The 14,654-nt window shown below is 42.3% G+C and overlaps 1 long non-coding RNA gene across 2 annotated transcripts in view; it reads right to left on the bottom strand.

Moving 5' to 3' along the window:
* Positions 1-9,314: 9,314 nt before the first annotated feature.
* The window catches only part of LOC125946051 (uncharacterized), a 29,208-nt gene continuing 23,868 nt past the window's right edge, over positions 9,315-14,654 (bottom strand). Inside the window, exons 2-4 of one of the 2 annotated variants that reach the window (XR_007467357.1) lie at positions 14,011-14,106; positions 12,705-12,867; positions 9,315-9,393 (exon numbers count right to left, since the gene is read on the bottom strand). This is a non-coding gene — a long non-coding RNA (uncharacterized LOC125946051). The remainder of the gene's footprint in view (positions 9,394-12,704; positions 12,868-14,010; positions 14,107-14,654) is intronic. The other variant, XR_007467358.1, reaches the window with a different exon arrangement.

Here is a 14,654-nt window from a genome sequence, read left to right as displayed (position 1 = left end):
GTGCCGCCAAACAGGATGGCTCAATCAGAGTGTGCGTGGATTACAGGAGTCTTAACGCCATAACGGAGCCAAACAGATTTTCAATGGGTAACGTGACTGAATTGTTATACAAAATAGCAAAAGCACAATACATATCTGTTTTGGATATGATCCGGGGGTACTGGCAGATACCGCTTGATAGAGAGTCGCAAAAACTTACTGCCTTCGCACCACCTATTGGCTTATATGCGTGGAAAGTCATGTCTTTTGGACTACGTAACTCTGCCGCGACATTTCAGAGGGTATTCAATCAGCTACTTGCGAATCACCCTCAGTACGCGTGCGCATAAATTGACGACGTGTCATTATTCTCAGAGACCTGGCAGGATCTTATTCATCACCTGCGTACTGTTCTGCAAGCAATACAGGCAGCGGGATTAACTGTAAACCCGGCAAAATGTAACTTTGCGCAGCCGCGGGTAAGGTATTTGGGGCATGAGGTGGTTTCTGGCATTCATGCTCCAGATTCAGATAGGGTTAGCGCTATCCAGCAGCTCAGACCACCAAAACAAAGAAAGAACTGAGGAGTGTTTTGGGACTTCTCTATTATTATCGAGACTACGTCCCAGATTACTCAAGGCTAGTCCTGCCATCGACAGGGGTAACGAACAAGAGAGTCCCAAACACGTTGCCATGGACCGCAGAGGCGCAGCATGCATTCGATATTGTAAAGGAGGCCCTCGCATCCGTTCCTGGCTTAACAGCACCACTCCCGGGTAGGGAATTCTACTTGGCCACGGACGCCTCAGAGAAAGCGGTTGGCGCTAGTCTTTCTCAGGAGGCCGATGGAGATGAGCGTCCTGTAGCGTTCCTCAGTAAAAAGTTAACCCCTGCGCAACAAAAATGGTCTAGTATCGAACGGGAGGCGTTCGCGATTGCATGGCCATTAGAGAGCCTAGACACGTGACTTTTCGGCACAAAGGTCAGGATTAGGACTGACCACGACCAGCTGACTTTCTTAGCCTCCTCGGCTTACTCCAGTGCACGACTCACACGTTGGGCATTGGCACTCCAAAAGTATGATCTGGAAATCGTACATATAAAGGGTGCACTCAATAAGGCTGCAGATGCCCTTTCGCGCCTCAGTGAGCAAATATACACTCTTAGCACGGTAACGTTTACTAAAGGGGTATATTCTCACAAATTTGTGCACCTATAAAAAAAAAGTTACATAGTAACCTTTATTTAAGTAACCTTTATTGAAGGGTACACTCTCACCAACGTGTAACCTATAAAATAAAAGGCTACGTGTACCTATACTAAAAGTTACTATATAGTAACCTTTAGTATAGGTACGCGTAGCCTTTTTGTATGTAACCGTTCTTATAGGCATAGTCTTGCAAGGCTTCGCACGTGCGTCCTTCTGCGCATGTACATGAATTTAGGACATTGATTCTTCGGCCAACCAACAAACTTCACCGCAATGCACTAGCGTAACTCACTGAGCAGAACTTCATAAAAATTCTCCTTCAAATGATCGGCCGAATTTTTACAACTTTCGGTTACCAACGTCAGGAGGATACTCGCTTCTGAAAATATAGGCATTTAAGGGACTTAGTCATAACTTCTCTGCTGCGTTATATTAGCGCTTCGGCCAAGGTTTAAGCACTGCTATAACTTAGCAGGGAAATTACGACTAAGTGCAATTAGTGTAAAGCTTATGTTATCGGAAAAAGGTATCCTTTCGACGTAGCTAACGGAAAGTTGTTGAACCTCGGCTGATCTTCCGAAATACAATTTTTCTGAAAACGCTGCTCAATGAGTTACGCTAGTGCCCTGCAGTGAAGTTCAATGGGTGGCCGAAAGAGCAATGTGCAAAATTCATGCACATGCGCAGAAGGACGTGCGGGTGAAAACGTGCAAGACTCGATGCCTATACGAAAGATTACAGAAAAAAAGGTTCCTAAATATGGCCGCAGGGGTTATGCCCTAATTTCTTAGACATGACTCATTGTCTAAAACCTAAAATTATTCAGGTTTTAAGACAAAATGACATTTTATTGCTGTGAAAACTTCATAATGGCGACAGACAGCATTTGCGCGATACTCACCATTTGGGAAGAAAATTTTACTAATTAGCTTTTTCATTTCTTTGGGGACATGTAATTGCATATTGAAGGCAGCTAGTACTGAAAGCGTACCAATTTGCCATAATTGTGCCTGGCACCAATTTCGAGAAATTGAAGCTGCAATGAAGTGTGTTGCTGTTTCAGTTATTCTTTCTGCACAACCTGCAGCAAAATTCTGTAAATATCTCAGTTGGAACAGCAATGCATTTTATGGCATGTTTGCTGCAAAATTCTGTAAATATCTCAACTGGAACAGCAATGCATGTTATGGCATGTTCACAGTATGTGTTTTTGAGACTATTCTGTGGCAGAATGCTTCCAGCAACCAGCTATGCCGTTAACCACGATTGTTTATTTACATGCTAATCAGTCAAACATTGGCGCCATTCGTGCTAATGATTATTATTGAAATTCTGTTGCGATTATAAAACTTGTTCAGGAGAAATCAACATTTCGTCTCAAATTATCTTTTTTTTAATATTCATGGACAGGCTGGTTAACAACTATAAACCTTTGCCACCTTGCTATTTTACAGCGCAGGTCATTTACACAAGGCAGCTTGCAGGAATTAGTATAGAATGCACAATGCATCAAGACAGTTGTACGTTTTCAAATAAGCTGGCACATAATTGGTAATTTTGGATTAAATGTGCAAGACACAAAATAATTTATGAAATACACAGTATGTTGCTTTTGTATACTGGTGAATGCATTGTATAAAGGTTCGTCCCCCACATTTTTCTTCGCTGCGGACCATGTTAAAAGTTTTTTGCAAAAAGTATCAGGTCGTCATCACATGATAATGAGATTTCTAATAATTATATTTTGCACGAGTGGAAAGCACATCTGAAAAGGCGGCACAATTCAGAATGAATACGCATTTCTGCATGCAACATTTCTTGTATCGAAAAAAAATATATCGGTATGACACGGCAGCACCCACATTCTGAAAATGTGAGTAGCAGCTGTGAGAAGGAAAGCTGACACAAAACATTTAGTGAAAATGTCATGTTTACTCTATTTGCATATACAAAACAAGGTAACTCAAAGTTCTCCCTTCACAAGCAAAATTACATTTTTCCTTGGTCTGTTTTCTTCTCCACGGCCATGAAGCAGTAATGAAAAAACCTCTGAGTACAGCGCTGCCTGGCATCACAAATTTCTACAGCATCACGAGGAATAGGGCAAAAAAGAAAAGGAGAAATGTTGAAGGTTCGTGTAAAATATGTTCAAATACAAATACATATAAGTTTTAGACTTTCATGAGGAGGACGATCTCATCCCTGTTGCGAGCACAATTATCTCTTTGCTGTTACTATGTCAGTTGCTTATTCTCCGATCTCCTTGCTGTGTAGTGGAGCCTACAACGAGAGAAAAGTAATCTTAGAATCTCATAGTTACTTGTTAGTGTCGCCCTGCAAACAACAGCTATTACCATGTAATGAAAGAGACATAAATAAACCAGTAACAGATGAAAAACTACCACAGAACAAATAATTAAACATGCCTAAGGTGAATATACTCTTGTGTCTATGAAATGTCGGTAACAATAAAAAGATAAAAAAACTGAACAAAAATGAATTCTCAAGTCACTTCGTACTCCCCTCCAGTACAAGTACAAAAGACAACACCGCAATAATGTGACAGTTTAGCAGTCAAAACGCAATATCAGGTGATTACAAACTAAATGTCAGCACAAAACACCAGTTCCGTGCATGAGGTCAATGTTGTGCGCCCGCACAAAGGTGCAACATAAACTTGAGATTTCAAAATAACCAACACGGTGACTGATAGTGATAAAAAATATTAAAACAACAGTGTTTATGAAGCAAGCAAGTAGTTCACTTAAATAAAACTGAACAGTGCGAGCACGAGCAAGAATTGACGGTGAAATATACGACAGACACACACCAGAAAGTAGATAGTTGAACAGGAAGCATTGCTTACCTAGGTCACATTTATTGCTGTCTTCGGCATTCATTACAGCAATCACAACACAAACGATGCTCACCACTCTCAGGTAAGCGAAGAACCTTTACCATTGGCCATCGGCAATGCGTCTCGTCGCAGCGGCCACGCAGCGCGCCAACATGTCCGTGCTCCACGTCCGGCGTCACGGCTTCTTTTCAGCGGCGCGCGAGCCTTTAGGAGTCCTTTCGGTAACTGTACCACTCGTCACGAGTGACTCAGACACACAATACGCTTGGTAAGCGCACGCCACCAAATGGGAGAGCGTAAAAACGTGGGTAAAGCGATGAAACAAAGCGCGACACGACCGTTTTAAAACGACACCACCGGCCATACTCTTCCCGGCATGCATCGCGAGAGCTGCGCAATGCAGAGGAGATATGACGGCGCTCATGTGTGGCTGAAGCTGAAGCGCGTTTGATTATGCCCCGCATCTAGCGCAACTAAATATAATAATCAAACTACAGTTCCGTCAAAGTATCACAGGACCATATATATCAAGATGCTGATATTCTAATGTTTCAGGATGTTGCTTTTCGTTTGTATTTGTATGTTTTCTCCCTGCTCATTTGGCCGGCCGCTATTGTGGCCTCCCACCGTGAGCGCACGTTCATCTCTCTACGAGACCTCACTGGAGCGGCTGTCGCCTGCTGTCATGTGAATGTAGGGGCGTCTTTCTCGCGTGTTAGTGAGCGGGCAAAATTGGTGCGTGTCTGGCGTTCTCTAATGAACCCAACATTTGCTGTAATTTAGGAACCACTCCCTCTTATACATCAAAATACAAAAAAGAAAGAAAAGAAGAAAAAGAAAGCGCGGTGGCAAAACATTCAGTTGCAGTGTACAAGTAAGTCTAATTACGAAGCATCTTTCTCGCCCTGCAGATTAGTTATTCGGCCTGCTCGAAGCTTTGATTCTGTCGGTCGTCGAGCTTTTAGACTACTCTAGCGTGCGCCCACGTGCGGCTTCAGTGTGCGCCCGCTGTTAGTGGGTGTCGCGTTTCAGGAGAATATAAAACAAACGCGAATATAAGGTGCATTGATGCACAAGGGACAAAAAAGAATACTGGGTACAAATATATATTCAATCACCATAATGCATCTGCTTTTAGGTTTTGTGCAGGCACGCAAGTCTGTTTTATACCACAGCTTAAAATGCCTGTATCGGTAGCGGGGGGCTTTCCATCACATTGAAACGTGTAGTGATAATTCATGCCACAACATCGTTTGCCACAATATTCTCCGGTGTATGTTCACTGTTTCTGTGGCTTCCTTTTAGATTATAATGGCACGTATGCAGAAGAGATCAGTGACGAATGAATTAATTGCTGATGTCTCTCTTGAGCATACGCTCGTGCAAGATTTTTTTTTTTTACATTGCGAAACCGAAGAACCCTACTGGTATCAATAAAATATTAATCTAGTCCAACCAGCCTCATTCCCTCGGGCGCACAACATATCGTATAGGTTAGTCCCGGCTAAAAACACCACATCAGGATAGCAATAGGACACAATAATAAGTAAACTTCCAATCCATACAGTAGGTCCCCTAAGCCACGAATGGCAACTCCTTTAGAAGTTACAATCTAAAGGTTACAAGACATTTGGCGTTGCAGTAACCTTTAAAATATACGCTTCGCCACATGTAACCTCTAGCCGCGACGGAAATGCACGAAAACATAAAGATCAAGTTTTTTTAGTCACCGAGTAACCTTTATGTTATACGTTACTTGCAATTATAGGTTACCATAAACGTTACCGTGCTAAGAGTGTACAAGTGAGGACTTCTCCTGAACAGTATGTGTGCGATATTTTGTTTGTTCTGAAATGTAAAGCCTGAGCATATGTTTATCATTGTTACCAAGTAATGGGTGTTATCTTAATTATTTCTCCGTGATTTATACCTCATATTCTTTTATATGTGGTTACATGTAAAGCATTTGTTTTTGTGTGTTGTTATTTCTTTGATTACGCCGAGGACTCTTGTATTTTTGTGTTAGACTATCTCTTTTCTCTTTTGATGTGTACGTTACTATAACTAAGCTGAATATGATAAGTTCGCGGCATGTTTCGACATCTGAGCAGAAATGGTATTTTGCAGTGTGTTCATATAGGTACGGTAGTTTTGCAGTAAGTGTTGGACACTAAAGTACGCTGATAGAAAGTGTTAGCTACGTGCTGTGGACAATCCAAACAGCGCAGATTAGGGCTTTTGAGCCACCATGCGCCACTTGCTCCCATTGAGGGTGCTTGAAGAACCAGAGAGAGCTCGAAACGTATCTCGCATGCTGGGACAATTCCTTGGTGATGTTTGGACATGTTGCACTTGGACAAGTGCAGTGTTTTTTTTGTTTTTTTTTTTCATTATGTGTGTGTGTCGCGCTCCCGGAAATCACCAGCATAAGTCTTGAACGAACGAGGGTGGAAATTGAGAAGGTAATTTTTGCCTGTTGTATTGCTTTTTTTTTCATGAGTGTATGTATTTCTTTTTTGTACAGTTGAAAGAACGCGTTTTTTTTTTTGTCATGTCATGTGGACAACAAGTGTCCAGTAACATTCTTGAGGGGGGAGGAGTCAGTGAGAGCGTATAAGTTGGGTCGTTTGCTACGGTTCGCTATGCTTTTCTTATTTCTTAGCTGTCTTCCTGAGGAGTCAGTTTGAGAGTGTATATACGGTCGTTACGGTTTGCGATGCTTTTCTTGGCTATCTCCGTACTGAATGCCACTGCAGTGTAGCCGAGCATCAGGAATGCACATGGCAGCTGTCATGGAAATTACGTTGAAAGCCGTGACAGCGTCCCCCGAGCCAGTGGGCAGAGAAATGACAAAACACGCGTGGAAAGTGTTTCGTGGAAATGAGCCGTGACGGCCGCTCCTTAATTCACGGAGAAAGGGAATTCCGCTGGATGCTGCTTTTTCAACCATTGTTACTGCAGAGCGCCATCAACCGGTTGTTGTTTGCTTACGCGGGCATGACGGATGGCAATTAACCGGTAGCCAGTCACTGAAAGACGCTTGCGGGCTTTGACGAATTGAGTGTTGCTCCCGTAGGGGCGGGTGAAAGCACGACAGTGAAACAATGTACGCGTTTTTCTTGGGTTGTTTGACCGAGCGCCACCGAGCCTTTAAAAACGGGCGCTCTGCATGAGAGGGGAGAGTTGTCTGGGCGCAGCCCGGCGGACGCTTGGCTGCAGAATAAACGTTGTCCTCCACCAGGTGCTGGTTTCCTTCGCGTTGCCAACGTGCACTCGAGCCATCGCGGGGCACCATCTCGGACCACCACAACCCACAAACTTCCATCCCTATCTGCATAGGTTTAGACAAAGTTAATCAAATTAACGCATTTATTATTATTTATACGTGATCTGGCCTCTGGAGTACGAAAAGACGAATGTTTTTACTTATTTTGATACATTCTGAGAAGGTATGCTATGTGCTTGTGCAGAACGTTCTCATCTCAGGATCGCGGGCGCATAAACTACCCTTATGAAAAAATTTAATGTCTTTCTATCGAGAGGCTGATCTCTTTATGCAACAGAATCATTTGAGTGGCTAATGACTGTCTAATGCGCTTTCTGATGTATTCCTAGTGTAGGTCTATTACAAATTGGCCACCGTATTCCTATAGAGCACCTGATGCATGATTTCTGACGTGCACCTGACGCATGAGTTTCTGATGTGCACCTAACGCATGAGCTTCTGATGCGTTTCCTAATGACATGCAATTGAACGTTAACATTAGGTTGACATTAAAGGCCGCAATGCAGACATTTGTACTGCAAGCCATGCAAGCGAATGTTTGCAGTACACAGGTCAATATACATATTTTTTGGTTCATTGCTATTCTAGCACAGTGTATTAGTAACCCTTCTGAATGCCTGCACACTTGGCTTTCAACGCACTACAATACCATTGCTCAATTTGCATGGCACAAATCATCAACATGAAAGTATGGTCACTACAAAGAGTTGTAATGTAAACTCCAGCAGACCATTTATGGCAATGAGTGGCTATCCATCGTTCTATATACGCGAGTCTACCCATGCCCATCAATCTTGGATGCCTAGCGATGCAGGCATTTGGATACAAATGCTGCATTGTTGAGCTAGCTATAAATTAAACAGGGTAATAAATGAGCAGATGTATATATAGTTGAGTTGGTTCATATTTATTTAAGAATGTGCTGACATAGAAATCACAAACATGACTAGATAGCACATACGAAGTGTTTTTTTATTTGCACCAAATTTTAAATTAGAAAGCTGTGAATCTTGGTCACTTTACCTTTACCATTCGAGTGTACGGATTGGCAGCCTCTAGATAGATAGCAATTTCAGCACTTACGTGCGTAATTGCCGAAGTTACACTAAATAATTTTGTAATTATCAACAATAGGTGGCTACAGCAAATGAGTACTGAGTACAAATGAGTACTACCTATCCCAACAATCAAATTTTGAACAGCGGAGTTCATGTGGGAGCTACGCGAACAATTAGTTCCCCTTGGCAGGCTCCTTGAAACCGAAACTGGCCGCAAAAAGAGCGTCTGTGTTGTCGCCCCCCCCCCCCCCCCCCCGCCTTTCCTCTCGTCTCCGACGTCACCGCCGGGCCAGCCCCACGAGCAGCTTGCGTTATCTCCTTGCTGTCTGCAGCGTTGGCCTAGCGCTTCAATGCCGGTGGGCCATCCAATTTACTTCGTCATTCTGTCGGGCACCATGTTGCGCTGTAGCGCCAACCCTGCTCCTTAAATTGGGCTTTTAGATACTGCAGGCACGGCATCATATCAGTCTGAAGCATCGACTGCGAACGCCACAGATAGCAAGGAAATAATGCAAGCTGCTCGAGGCGCCGGACTGGCACTTAGCTCGGAGATGTTACAAAAGGCAGGGGGGCGGTGACATCGACGACACAGACGCTCTTTTTGCGGCCAGTTTCGGTTTCATGGAGCCTGCCAAGGGGAACTTATTGTTCGTGTAGCTCCCACATGAACTCCACTATTCAAAATTTGATCGTTGGGATAGGCCCCAAAGTACTCATTTGCAGGAGCCACCTATAGTTGATAATTAGAAAGTTAATTAGCTTAGCTTCACTAATTACATACTTAAGTGACTAAATAGCTCTGTATCTAGAGGCTTCTAATCCGTACACTCGAATGGTAAACCTAACGTGACGAAGATATATATATTGCTAATTTTAAAAATTTGGTGCAGCTAAAAAAAAACACCCTGTATTTACACGACCCCCTGCCTCCCTGCTTAGCATGGAGGACAGGCTGCTTTTGAGCTGCACATGTTGTCGTCGTGAACTTGCTGGAGGATGTAACCTGCACGAAACAAGATGAAAATTTAGCATAGCATTGCAGCACACTAGCAGAACCATACTAACTTTCTATATCGTTTGGTGGAACATGTGAACGAACAGATGCTTAACTTCAACCAATGTCAGATGCATGGTGCCGCCTTTATTTATGGCTGTGCATGCGAAGGTAGCGAGAGTGTGTCCCCTGGTGGTCAGACGTGCGGAGTGCCTTAACGAGAAGAGGAATGGCGCATGGCAAAATTCCCGAACGACCTGCTAGAGTGTGCATATGTTTGTGAATGACCATGTGCGTGTATAGCTACTGTGTGTGTGGGTCCACTTGCGCAGCCCTGAAAAAGCAAGGGGTGTGCGCTAATGGACCAGGAGGCACAGCAACGGCTAGTAGCGTGCGATATGAGCTAATGGAGTCGATGTGCGTACATGGAGTGTGTTGTAAATTACACCTTTTTTAAAAAAAATGTATTGTAATGCAGTTCTAATTACATTTACACTTTTCTACTTACTGCGCACTTATTTTGGTCATTGCTAACATTTACTAGCAAATAATTATAAGATTGCTGCACCTTTCTAGACACTATTTACAGAAAAATGTATAAGATGGCAACTCTATATAGGTATCATATCAATGCTAAAATTTCATTTCTTTACGAACAATATTTTGCATAGGCCCCAGTAGACAATACGCTATACAGGGTGTTTTATTTTAGCTGCACCAAAATTTTAAATATTGCCTGTGGCAGATAGCAGAATTCTAATCTTTGACCTAAACTACTCAATTAGGCAACCATTACTTCCATGAGAAATCAAAATGCCTAATTGAAAAAATAAAATAATTATGCTAATAAAAATTTTAATGAATTCCATTACAGCACATATTTCTATATACGAATTATAGCCGGCGGGTTCGCAAGTCGTATCCACTTGGAACGAATTCTTGCGACTGAACCAGTTTCGAGATAATTTTGAAAGTGTCCGACGAAATGAATGGACGTTCCAGTCAGCCTTTTAAAGAAAACGCTGTTTTCTGCATTGAAGCAAATAAGCAACTGGACCACTAATGCATTTCATCGGATACTTTGAAAGTTAATATCTTGAAACTAGCGCAGCCAAGAAAATTTGTTCGAAGTGGATACACCTTAGAAACTCATTAGCTACAGTTTGTAGATTAAGATATGTGCCTTAAATAATTAAAGTTAATTATCGTAATTTGGTTAAATATTCAATTAAGCATTTTGATTTCTTACGTAAGTAATGGCCACCTCATCGAATAGTTTAGATCAAGGATTAGAACTGTGCTATCTGCCACAGGCATTGTTTTTAATTTAATGCAGCGAAAATAAAACGCCCTGTATATAAAATATAGTAGTATTTTTACCAAAGTTTAGATGCTAATAGAGCACTGTAGCAGACCTTTAAGACATCCAGCTTATGGCAATTTAGCAGCTAGTTGGTTCATGACTTCAGGACAAAAAGTACGGCGCTAAGCAGACGAGGACGAAGTTAGACAAGGAATTACATATACAGGCACCAACTTGCAACTGTTTTTTCGGCAGAAAACACGCTGTTTTATACATGACACCGTCCAAAGTAATCATAGTAAAGATAAACGAACAGGAGTGAAGGGATCCAACAAGTGCTCGTGAGGCAGTGATCACCACAGTAGAGAGGAATGCAAAGGTTACAGCAGGTACCTAAACTGAACTATCAGGCAAGCCCGCGTCCATTACAGGCTCAAATCAAGTCGCGCACAAACACGACAGCTGCATGTTTTAATCTCGGCAGTGATTACAGGCTATCATTAAGAACGCCAATTCTTTGTCACTTAATATTATTGACTGCGTGCTAATACACTGACAGCCTGCTGTATTTATTAAGAACGCCTCGATTATTTCCATTTCAGTGCGGTTTCTTGCTTTCATTAGAAAGGCCATTTGGTCCAGTTGTGGCGCACAACCACAGCACCTGCAGTGCCCGCCCGTGACGCTGTTGACCAGCAGCATGTGTATTGGACAAATGGGACGATGCTTCAACGATCGTGCAAAAGAGCACCGGTTGGTGGTGAACAGCAACAGGCAGGCGCTGCAGGTGCTCTGGTTGTGTAATTTGAGCCTGTAATGGGCACGTGTTCCTATGCGCTTGCCTGATAGTTCAGTTTAGGTTCCTGCTGTTACCTTTGCATTCCTCTCTAATGTGATGATCACTACTTCACGAGCACTTGTTGGATACCTTCACTCCTGTTCGTTTATCTTTACTATGATTACATTGCACGGTGTGATGTATAAAACAGCGTGTTTTCTGCCGAATAAACAGCTGGATGTTGGCGCCCGTATATGTCATTCTTTGTCTAACCTCGTCCTCGTCTGCTTCGAGCTGTACTTTTTGTCCTCGAGCTTATGGCAATCACAGACAATGACAAGACTATTCGAATAAGTAATTTAAGAAAGGTACTCTTTGTTTTAAGCAAAAGAAATCTTTAAGTTAAGAAACTGTATTGATGAGCACTGCGTTAAAATGCAGGAGAGTTTCACTCCACCAAAAGTAAGGGCACAACTATGCAGTTATAGTATGCAAAATTGCCGTTTGGCTACACTTGGTCTTGCCAGCAAGCTTTTTTGTACAAACATTCAAAGAGATGTATACAACAAATATCAACACAGATTTTCCCACAAAACTGTTTAAGACATTGCATTCAACTATTCCAGATTTCAAACACCGGGGCTGTTTATTTCGGATAATTAAAATTACTGCTGAGTGTAGAGAGGCATATCATTCCAAATAGAGGTGGGATGGTTCATAAGGAATACATATAAAATCCTCATTCCTGCACATTGTGTGCACTGAGGCAGCTCAGGTAAAAGTGTGCATACACATCACGAATATTAAAGCTAGTTACAGCCGCACCACACTACAGCAAATGCTGCGATGACAAAAACTTCCGCTATAAACCTTTTCTATTCACCATCAGCTGCCCACACATGATAGAAAGAAAAATGTATCATTACAAATAGCTATCAGTGAGCCATTTCTGCTTCGACAGTTCTCACAAACACAACCAGTTAGGGAAGGGGCGCTCGTTCAGGACTTCCCCAAGGATCAATGGACCATGGCAGCTCGACAATTTAGCAAGGCTTGATGATTTTGGGACAGTTGGCGTGGAATGACCCACACAAATGGCGGCTTTCCTTCATGAGAGTGCAAGGGTGGTTTCTGCTTGTGAGCCTCATCTGCAGAAATTATGAAAGTAAGCTGCACTGCCCGAAAGTACAACTTTCCCATGCAGTGTTATTCAGTCTTCACAATGAAAGTAATACATACCAATTACAGCATTCAGATGAACTGGGTCCAATCCCTCCTTCACTGGGTCCTCCTTGTGCCTGTTACTGCCCTTTCCATAAAGGCTCTTGCCCTGAAGCTCAGCCACCCCAATGTGGTCCGTGCATTGCCACCATAGGACTTCAGGCCAGATAAGATCGTTCACCTATTTTCACCCAGAGTGGAAAATTGACACGAGCAATCAGTGAGGCATACCGCATAAATAACATCGCATGTGTGAGCCAGACCCATTATCAATGCGTGAAAAAGGAGTCCTTCGTAGATGACAAGGGATAGAAATTAGTCTATGTCTGCTTACTTTTTTCTATGAAAATACTGTTTTAATGCAAGCACACATCCAGTCTTACTTTATTTAATCCTTCCATCAAAATGCCAGTTGTTAGCCGAGGTCATGTTGTATATTTCCTTTCCCTCCCTCCCCCCCCCCCCTCTGCATACACATATAGAAACTTCATTTGACTGGAAAATATTTTAAGGAGCGGTGTTCAGAGCCCTCAGTCCAGAGCCCCACTGGCCTCTGCAGCCTGCCTGTGTAAAGTTTGTCCTGAAACGTTAAAGGAACTGACCGGCAAGCTCAAAAGGACACTACAAATTTTACCTAGTGAACACTGTTCACTGTTGGTTCTCAGAAAATGCACAAATACAGTAATGGGTATCCGTGGGCATACTGTAGTAATCGTGGGTGCAAGCTAGCTTCGACATTGCTGCAGTACTTCAGCTGTCACACGGCTGCACCTTCAACTTTCAGTTTTAGAGAAATTCAAGCACATCAAATGTGTATTTGCCAGTGGCAATCATTCTGAGAACCAGACAGAAATAATTGTAAATAGCAATGTTAAACAAAGGTATGCATGCTGTATGCTTAGACCTGTGGCATATTTGGCACACTACACTTCGAATTCTAACATGCACAAAAACTGCACATGTGTGTAGCATAAACAGAGAAAAAATACAGAAATAAAAGCTACAGCATCGGAAACAGTTTCGAAACAATAAAACCAAAATAAGAAGTAAAATATACTGTGTGCAAAGTAAAAATAAAGCTTAATTTGGAGCCAAGTGATCAAAGAGAGAAAAAAAAATACTCAACATCAGGACATGTTCGGTTTAGTTTTATATAGAACACGATAATTTGTGCATAATGTTACGAACACAAACAAGCAGCAAGTTTAATAAACTTGCATAAATATTTAGCCTATTTAGTACACTCCGTTAAGTAATATGTGTTAGCTTACACACAAATCATACCGAGATCATACTTTTAGCTACATGTACACTTCCTACATACCTAACATGACATCCAGATTACACGCTGTGCTGCTGTAGCCATAGCTACAGGTTCCCTGCCATCATGTGGACACTGCTGTGGGTCACGGCCTCACCACTACAAAATGAATTCTGTGTTAACTTATTGCACTGGCACAATAAAACTGTCATATTGTGAACACATGCAAGGTTCACGTAAAAACAGTCACAAAAACATATCTGCACTAGTGCAAGGTGGCAACAGAGCACAAGGTCAAGTGATTGATGAATGTCATGATAATAGGGACCCCTTCTTCAAAGTAAAATTTCGAACACGCTTGCAGCAGCAGCTGCACCAGCAGCACATTACAAGAAACGTTTGTTTACATAACAATTCTAGGGATTGCTTTCATGACTTGGTTTAAGCAACTTTTCCCTATCATGTTTAGATACGTCAAAGTTATGGCAACACCCCTTGTCTTGAAAAGACAGCTGTACTAGTATGGCAAGCTGTGACTGCTTACTTTCTTCCCCCTAAAACTGCTCGTAAACCGAAAACCTGGTAAGCAGATATTATTAATTACGTCGAAGAGTTTATCAGCGAAGAAACCTAATTGCAGTAAATATTGGTGAAGAGACAGATGGGTCGTTATATGCAACTTCAGCAGAAAAGCGGGAGCGCACGCA

Source organism: Dermacentor silvarum, chromosome 5, assembly GCF_013339745.2.
Source record: "Dermacentor silvarum isolate Dsil-2018 chromosome 5, BIME_Dsil_1.4, whole genome shotgun sequence".
NCBI classification, from domain to species: domain Eukaryota; kingdom Metazoa; phylum Arthropoda; class Arachnida; order Ixodida; family Ixodidae; genus Dermacentor; species Dermacentor silvarum.
The sequence above is the reverse complement of the archived record's forward strand: the minus strand, read 5'-3'. Positions and strand labels throughout refer to the sequence as shown.